Source organism: Mustela nigripes, chromosome X (assembly GCF_022355385.1).
Source record: "Mustela nigripes isolate SB6536 chromosome X, MUSNIG.SB6536, whole genome shotgun sequence".
NCBI lineage: Eukaryota > Metazoa > Chordata > Mammalia > Carnivora > Mustelidae > Mustela > Mustela nigripes.
In genome coordinates, this window is record NC_081575.1 from 32,333,412 (window position 1) to 32,342,364 (window position 8,953).

The following is an 8,953-nucleotide window of genomic DNA, read 5'->3' on the forward strand; positions in this document are numbered from 1 at the left end:
TCTCTCTCTGTCAAATAAATAAAATCTTAAAAAAAAAAAAAAAAAAGAAAGCAGAGGGGGAGGACACTTCCAGTATGGCTGAATGATGATCTTGGTAATTCCTATCCTGGAAAAGCAGCACTAAAAATGGACAAAATTATTTTTTGAAAGACAGCTACCATTTAAAGACTATGGAAATTTGTCACAGACATTAAACAATGTAAGAAGCATTTGAGAAAATGTACTGAATCTTAGCAAGAACAGTGAAAATCCATGGTGTTTTAACCTGAGGCTTCTCCCAACACAAACACCCCTCTTGACTCCATATTGAAGAAATACCACAAGGGTAGTAGGAGGGGCTAAGATTATTTGGAGCAGGGTGCAAAAAATTCCACATACGGCAATGTTGTTTTCCAGCTGAGGCCCCAGACACCATGGAGCAGAGAAAAAAAAAAAATCCCCACTTTTCCCCTGTTTGAATTCCTGACCTGTGAAATCCATGAGACACAATCAATGGCTGCTTTACATCATAAGTGTAGGGTTAATTTGTCACACAGCCATACTAACTGAAGATATCTGTTACATAAAAATCTCCATAAAAGGGAAACAGAACATGGCAGTGTTTTGAAACCCAGATGTTAGGCCAAAGTTGGAAAAGCCTTAAGGTTATCAGAAGAAGCATGAAGGCCATCATAAAATGTGTCATTTAAGGCTTAAAGGAAAGTGAGGAACTTGTTATTGGAACATGGAGGAAAGGAAAATCTTGTTCTGCAAGTGGCGGTAAGTTTAAACACAATGTCACCAACATGTATCTGGAAAAGCGAAACTATATATGGTAAATTGAATGATGCAACTAAGGAGATTTGAAGCAGGGTATCAAAGAGGCCATCTAACATCTTCTTGTTGCTTATAGAAAAATGTTAGAGAAATAACTCAAAGGGAAAACTGTTAAATACAAAGAAAGGTTCAAAAACTGTAACTTACAGGCTTTCCAAGATTCTAGATTTAAAGAACGGTTTTAGAAAAAAGAGAAAATGCATAGTAAGATTATAAGATCCTTTGTAAGACTAGAGAAAAATCTAATATGGTAGCTCCAAGAATCATTTAGTTGAACAAAAGCTCCCTTAAAGATCTTTTCAAACTTGTCCCACAGATCTTCTCAATTTAACAATAGGATTTGTGAGATCTGAAGAGCATTCAGTATTCCTCAGAAGTTGTATGGGGTGCCCAAATAAACCAGGGCTAAACTCAAAGAGATTTATGAGTGTGGCTTTTGTTAATGGAGAAGATTATGTTTTGATTCATAAGAAAATCACTATATTTTTGAAAGACTTAAAATGGCTTGAACTATGAAATTAAAGAGATTTTTGTAACCTCAACTTTTTTTTAAAAAAGATTTTATTTAGTTATTTGACAGAGAGAGAGAGCATAAGCAGGCAGAGCAGCAGGCAGAGGGAGAGGGAGAAGCAGGCTCCCCACCAAGCAGAGAGCCTGACATGGGGCTCGATCCCAGAACCCTGGGATCATGACCTGAGCCAAAGGCAGACACTTAACTGACTGTGCCACCCAGGTGACCTTGTAGCCCCAACTTTTTATGAGTAGGATGCATGGTAAAAAAAAAAAAAAAAAGAAAGAAAGAAAAGAAAAGAAAGAAAAGTCAGCTATAAACACATCCCACTTTTTAATTGAGAAGGAAAGATGAATAAAATCATGGAATCAAAAGCTTTGATGAGTCATTCCCAGGCCATAGGACTGAGCCCTCACCAAGGAACTAGCAACATGCAGCGAACTGGATCACTGAATTGCTGTGGCCCTTTGACTCCAACATGTCTCGTGCTTGTCTCCCTTTGCAGAGGAGTATCTATGCTTGTCAAACATTTCATGTTGGTGTGTGTATGTGTGCATGTGGGTGTGAGTGACAGATAGCATCTCTTCAGTTCACAGGATTTTCAAATCAAGGGGAGCTGTACTTGACTACATGGACATGAGGTCCGACAGCTGAGCAGCCTCACCCAACAGAGCACAAATCTCGGTGAGGTCCTGGGTCTTGAGATTGAACCCGTCACTTAATGGGATGAGAGTCTGGGGGTTTTGGAGGAGACACATGTGAATTTTGTGTGTAAGAAGAATGTGAATTTTTCAGGCCAGAGGAGAGACCGTGGTAGATGGTAGATCCATGACAGATATATGCCACATATATGTGACAATGTGAGTAACATCTCTTCCCTCTGAGAGCTGAGGTTTCTGTCCTCTCTCTGTTGATTCTGGGTAGAGAATTGTAACTTTTCTGACCAACACAGTGTAGTAGAAATAGTGTTATATAATTTCTGGGTAGGTCATAAAAAGGATATAGTTTAGATCTGTTCTTCTTTTATCTTGAGATAGTTGCCCTTGAAACCCAGACACCAAGCTCTGAGGAACTTCGGGTCACATGGAGATGCCATATGTAGGCTTACCAATGGAAAATCTAAACTAAGGTCTCAATGGACAGTCTGCATAATTTTATACATTAGTGTCTTCAGATTATAATACTCAGGTTTTGGGTCTGCCAACCTGGGGCCCAGTATCATGAAGTAAAGACAAGAAATCTCTATTAAGCCAGGTGTTCATTCCTGTCCCACAGAATATGTGAGCAAACAATTTTGGGATAAATTTTTATCTAGCCTTAGTCAAATATACAGATTTTCTTGGCATGAGCAAAAAATCGGTCACAAAAAGCACAAACTATAAAAGAAAAAAGTTAACAAATTTGACTTCTTCAAAATCATACTTTTATATCTTTAAAAAAGTGCCATTAAGAAAGTGATGAAGGCAGGGGCACCTGGGTGGCTCAGTCGGTTAAGTGTCTGCCTTCTGCTCAGTCATGATCCCAGGGTCCTGGGATTGAGCCCCATGTCTGGCTCTCTGCTCAGTGGAGAGCCTACTTCTCCCACTTCCTCTGCCTGCTGCTCTACCTGCTTGTGCTCTCTCTCTATAATAAATAAGTTTAAAAATCTTTTTAAAAACAGTGAAATGGCAAGCCACTGAATAAGAAAATACATTTGAATACATATATCTTAAGTAGAACATTTTAACCAAAATATAGAAAGAACACTTACAATTCTTTATTAAGAAGACAACTCACTAAAAAAGAAAAGACAACTCACAAATACAATGGGCAAAATAGTTGAACAATTAAAAAATTACATAGATAGTAAAATATAATAAATATATAAAGATATTTTTAAAAATATAAAAATAGTTAATATAAACATATAGTAGTAAGGACACAGTCAACATCAGCTACTCCTAGGGAACATGCAAATTAAAACCACAATGAAAAATGAATATACAGCCACAGAATGATTAACATTTTAGTGCCCCCAAATTACGTATTCCGTGCACATGTTGCTGGTGGAAGTTTAAAATGCTCTACAGAGATCAGGGCCTTTGTCTTTCTCTCCCTGCAGGTGGGAGGCTGCCCAACGGACCTATTTGGTGTTAGCCTGGCATCAGGTTCCCGGCCCCTGGGGGGCTTGCTCAGGTCAATTTTTCCATAACTTTGTGGAGAGAAGGGAAGTAGAGGCGTGGCTTGGTAACATTTCTGTTACATTTCTTTCTCGGAGGAACTGGCCAAAAAAAAAAAAAAAAAGAAAGAAAGAAACTTTGGGAGTGCCTGGGTGTCTCAGTGGGTTAAGCCTCTATCTTTGGCTCAGGTCATGGTCCCAGGGTCCTGGGATTGAGCCCCGCATCAGGCTCTCTGCTCAGCAGGGAGGCTGCATCCCCCCCTCCTCTCTGCCTGCCTCTCTGCCTACTTGTGATCTCTCTCTATGTTAAATAGATTTTTAAAAATCTTAAAAATAAATAAAATTCTGGATCACTGGATTAGTCTGAGTGGGGCAGTCCAGCCCAGGCATCTATCTCTCCAATTACTTGGGATATTTCCTCAAACTTCTTCCCCTGAAGCTCAGTTTTTATTTGTTAAAATGGCTTGGTCCTCAGTCTGCACGTAAAAATTCGGGTTGGCACATAATGATTCTGTTCAGGATGCCTTGCCCTGGAAGAAGGTTTGTTTGAAAGCTTATTTGAGAATGAAGCAACTGGAACCTTGAAGCCTTTGAGCCCTCATCATTAATGGGACACACTGCCAGAGGGTATGCACTTGACCACAAAAAAGGCTTTCTCTGCACAGGGTCAGACGACTTGTCGGCAAAGCTGTGGGAAGTGAGCACAGGCCAGTGCATTTATGGAATCTAGATCCACAGTTGGGCAGCAGTGAAGTGTGATGAACAGGAGCTTGGGATGGGCTCCTTTGAGAACACTGTGTCCTGTTGGGAATGGAGCTCTGGAAGCCAGGACCCAGAACTTCCGGGGTTGCCAGGGGGCAGTGTTAAGCGTTGAGTACAAAGATGAACTGGGTATCTTGGTGAGTGGCTCTGAAGAGTTCACTTGGAAAATACGGACTTAATCTGCTGGGATGAGCCTGAACACATGCACCGATGCATGGAATGGGTCACCAAAGTGATTCTGCAAGAGTGTCAAGTCAGATCTCTTTTGCACAGCCCTGGAGACTACATACTCTGAAGGGTGGACAACTATGAGATCAAGATTTGGCCAGCTGGGAGAGAAATCAACTGCAAGTGCTTAAAGATGTTGTTTGTCACTGAGACTAGAAGCATCTGCCTACCTCCAAGACTTCAGTATGATGGTACATACATTGTAGTTTGGCAGTGCAGGACTTAGTTGGTTGTGATATTCTCAGGGTCAGTGGACTCCTGAGATAGCAAACATGGCCTTGCATAGCTTTGGAGATATATTTTTCCCATTGTTTGACAACTGTTCCCTGCATATCATAGACTTGCAGACAGAGAACCTGATTAGCCACTGGCCTCTGCCAGAATACAGGAAGACAAGGAGAGGCTTGAGCTTCCTGGTGGACAAAGTGTCCTGGGTCAATGGACTGTATGGGCACCATGACACGGGCTTGGGCTTTGCCACCAGTGCACTTGACCACAGGATTCATCTGATGTTGTGGAAGGAGCATAGCCCACATCACCGGCTGACCACCTTTGACTAAGTTTGGGTGTGGGGACTGTGGGTGTTCAGTGCCACCTCTATGGCAGTGGATGGCATGAACCAAAGTTCTTACCTAACAGTTTCATCATGGCACAGTGCATGCTTCTTTATCTGTGTTTGCCAAGGGACCAGGGCTTGGGGCAGGGGAGGGCTTGTTTTTTTGACATACAGCACAGCATGCTAACAGGGTACACCACTGACTTAATTTGTACTAAGCTCTTTTGGTCAGTATAGGAGGATGCATTTTGGGTTCATCTTTCTTGAATGTTAGTTTGAAGTAAATAAAGATCTATGGTTCATTAACCTGCTTGTTGGTTGCCCATAAAACACATTCTGCTTAAAAAATAACAAAAAATAAAATAAATAAAATACTACTACCAGTTTGGATATCATTTTAGCTATTTCTTATCAAGTAAAACATATGTTTTCCTATAATCCCACAATTTCAATCCTAGGTATATCCATAAGTTTAAAGAATCTCTGTCTTCTCACAAAATATATGTGTAGTCATTTTCTGTTGGTGCTTTGATATTTGCATGTTGGAATGAGGAGTTAGAAATTTCTTGTCTGCTATTTTGCTCCTGGTATGTTTGCCATAACTATACTGTGATATAATTTCCAAGCATCTTTACTTATAATTGTCAAAAATTGGGGAAAAAATCCAAACATTTCTCACCAAATTGTGAGTGTGTAAACAAATTGAAGTGTATTTGTCCAATAGAATAGTACTAAGTGATAAAAAGAAAGAAATTATTGATACATTTAATTAAATGGTTGTATCTCAGAAATATTATGCTGTACAAAAGTAGCTATACATAAAGCATATATACAGTATGATTCACTTTATATGAAATTTTAGAAGAAGCCAATTGAATCTATAGTGACAGAAAGCATATCAGTATTCGTCTAGGGCTAGGATTGTTGGGGGAATTGACTGAAAAGATTTAAGACAAAACGTTGGAGTGATGGAAATGTTTTCCATATTGAGTGTCATAGTGGTTATACAGACATATACATTTGTCAAAACTCATCTGAAACTATACACATAAAATGTCTATATTTTATTTCATGTAAATTGTACCCCAATAAAGTGGATAGAATATCACAAATTAGGGAAATGCAAATGAAACCCATTGCCTACCAGTTAGTATGATGTATCTGTCAGAGTTCTCTAAGGAAACTGGACCTATAGGATGTATAGGAGTGATTGGGTGATTGATTTTAAGGAACTGGCTCACAAGATTGTAGAGACTGGCAAGTTCATAGACTTCAAGGTGGGCCAGTAGAATGGGGATCCAGGGAAGAGTTGATGTTGTGGTTGGAATCCAAAGACATTCTGCTGCAGAATTCACTCTTCTTGGAAAGAGATCAGTCTGCTTCTATTACAATCTTCCAGTGATTAGATGAGGCCCAACCGTATCATGATGGGTGATCTAATTTATTCAACATATACTAGTTTAAATTTTAATATCATCTAAAAAATACCTCCAAAGAAACATAAAGAATAATGTTTGGTATCTGGGTACTGAGGCCTAGACAAATTAACACATTAAACTAGACATCAAGGATGGCTGTTATTAAAGAAATAATAATAACATGTTGACAAGAATGTGGAGAAATGAGAAAACTTGCAATTGTTTGTTGAAATGTAAATTAGTGCAGTCATTATGGAAAACAGCATGGTGACCCTTCAAAAAAAATAGAAACATAGAATTACCTCATGATATAGTGAGTTCCCCCTCTAGGAAGATGTTCAAAGCAACTGAAGGCATAGGCTCATAGAGACATTTTTGCTAGTGAAAAGAGCCAGACTCAAAAGCCCACATGTAAATTCCATTTACATGAAATGTCCAGAGGAAGCAAACCCAAGGAGACAGAAAGTACATTTGTCCTTGCTCGGGCCTGGAAGAGAGACAGAGGGGGTTAGAAGGTGGTGACTAACAGATATGGGATTTCTTTGCTGTATAAATTAAAGTGTTCTAAAATTGATTGTGACAATGGTGATGCAACTCTGTGCTTATAGTAAAAAACATTGAATTGTACACTTCTTAAAAGATTCTATTTTTAAATAATCTCTACACCCAATGTGGGGCTGGAATTTACAAGCCCAAGATCAAGAAATGCATGCTCTACTGACTAAGCCTGCCAGGTGCCCCAAACTATACACTTTATATGATTGAATTGTATAGTATTTGAATTATACTTCAATAAAGATGTTTAAAAAAGTAATAATATATGGCACCTATAGTTGAAATATTAAAAGATATCTAAGAACATTATGGTCACAGTTATAAAACTTTATTGAAAATAACTAAAGATGACACAAATAAATGCTAAAATTAATTCTGTTCTTGTACAGGAAAACCAATACAAAATGTCACTTCCCATATTCGTCCATAGATTCAAAACACTCCAATCAAAATAATGACAGGGTTTTTCTTTGAATTTGAGAACATGATATTGGTGTAAAGACTCTACTGAAGAAGGAAAATGAAAATATTTCTGCTTTATATCAAAATTTTATGGAAGATACAGAAACTGAAACAAAATGGTGCTGGATCAGGCTACATGAATTGATTAGTGGATCACAATGGGAAGGAAGGAAGGAAGGAACGAAGGGAAGAAGGAAAAAAGAAGGGAAGGGAGGGAGGAAAAAAGGAAGGGAGGAGGGAGGGAGGGAGGAAGAAGATCGATGATAATTGGATGATAGATCGATATGTGACAAAAGTGCCATTGCAAATAAGTAGAAAGGGAATGACCATTCAGTAAGTGATGAAATAGTGCTGAGAGAAATATTTATCCATCAATTGAGATAAAAAAACCACATGCCACACACAACAATCAATTCACAGTAGGTTAGATACTTAAATGTGAAAATCAAAACTTTCTTAGAAGAATGTATGGAAGAATATTTTTATGATCTTATGTAAGAATGGATTTAAATAAAGTGTATTCCTTAATGATAATTTTTAAAGTAATTAATTAATTAAATAAAAAATAAATCTACAAGATTCAAATTCCATAAAGGAAAAGAGAGATGTGTTTGATTATGTTAAAATTAAGATATTCTGTTCATCGAAAGCACTACATATTTAAAGACAAAAATTAAATGAAGATATTTACAACACATTTAACTGCCAAAGTCCTGATAGACATAATAAATAACCCCTATGACTCAATATAGAAAACCACAAATGACCCAACACAAAAAAATGGACTAACTCCATGAATAGAATTTCACATAAAACAAAGCTCAAAAATTATAGCAGTGTATGCTAATTTTCATTAGTGATCAATGAATTTACAACTAAAGGCACACAAAATACAGTTTTATACCTTCCAGCCACAAAAACAAAAAGCCTGCCTATTTCAAGTGTCTTCCAAGATATGAAGTAATGGGAACGCTTATCTACTACTGTTGGAATTCAAAAACCACTTTGGAAAATAATTTGGCATTATCTGGAAAATTTAAAAATGTGCATACCTAGGAACTCCACTTTCATGCATATGAGTGTCAGAAGACATGGAGTGCATCCTTTATTTAACCATTCTTTGCAGAAGCCAGAGACAAGAAGAAAGCCCAAATGTACATCGGCAGGAGAATGGATAAATTATGGCATATACTACAGGAATAAAAAAGAAAGTAAGTCTGGCAGCACTCATAATCATGGTTGATTTCAGACAAGTGCATATAGGCTGTTACTGTTTATAAGTTAAAAGTAAATAATATCTTGTTAATGATATGTACTGCGCGTGGAAGTGTGTTATGGACAAGGCACCATTCTTTCCAATTAGCACTGGGAGCTATGTTTTCAAGAATCCTCCTCTCTATATAATTCTGCATTTGAGTTGGCCATTGGGAAGGCAGAAGTGAAACAGAGGCTAATATACTAGGAAGTTTGTGGGAGTGAGATATAAT

The 8,953-nt window shown here is 38.0% G+C and overlaps 1 pseudogene; it reads left to right on the plus strand.

The window, feature by feature from the left end:
• The first annotated feature begins 724 nt into the window (after window positions 1-724).
• On the plus strand, window positions 725-5,035 carry LOC132007022 (F-box/WD repeat-containing protein 2-like; annotated as a pseudogene).
• The last annotated feature ends 3,918 nt before the right edge of the window (window positions 5,036-8,953 follow it).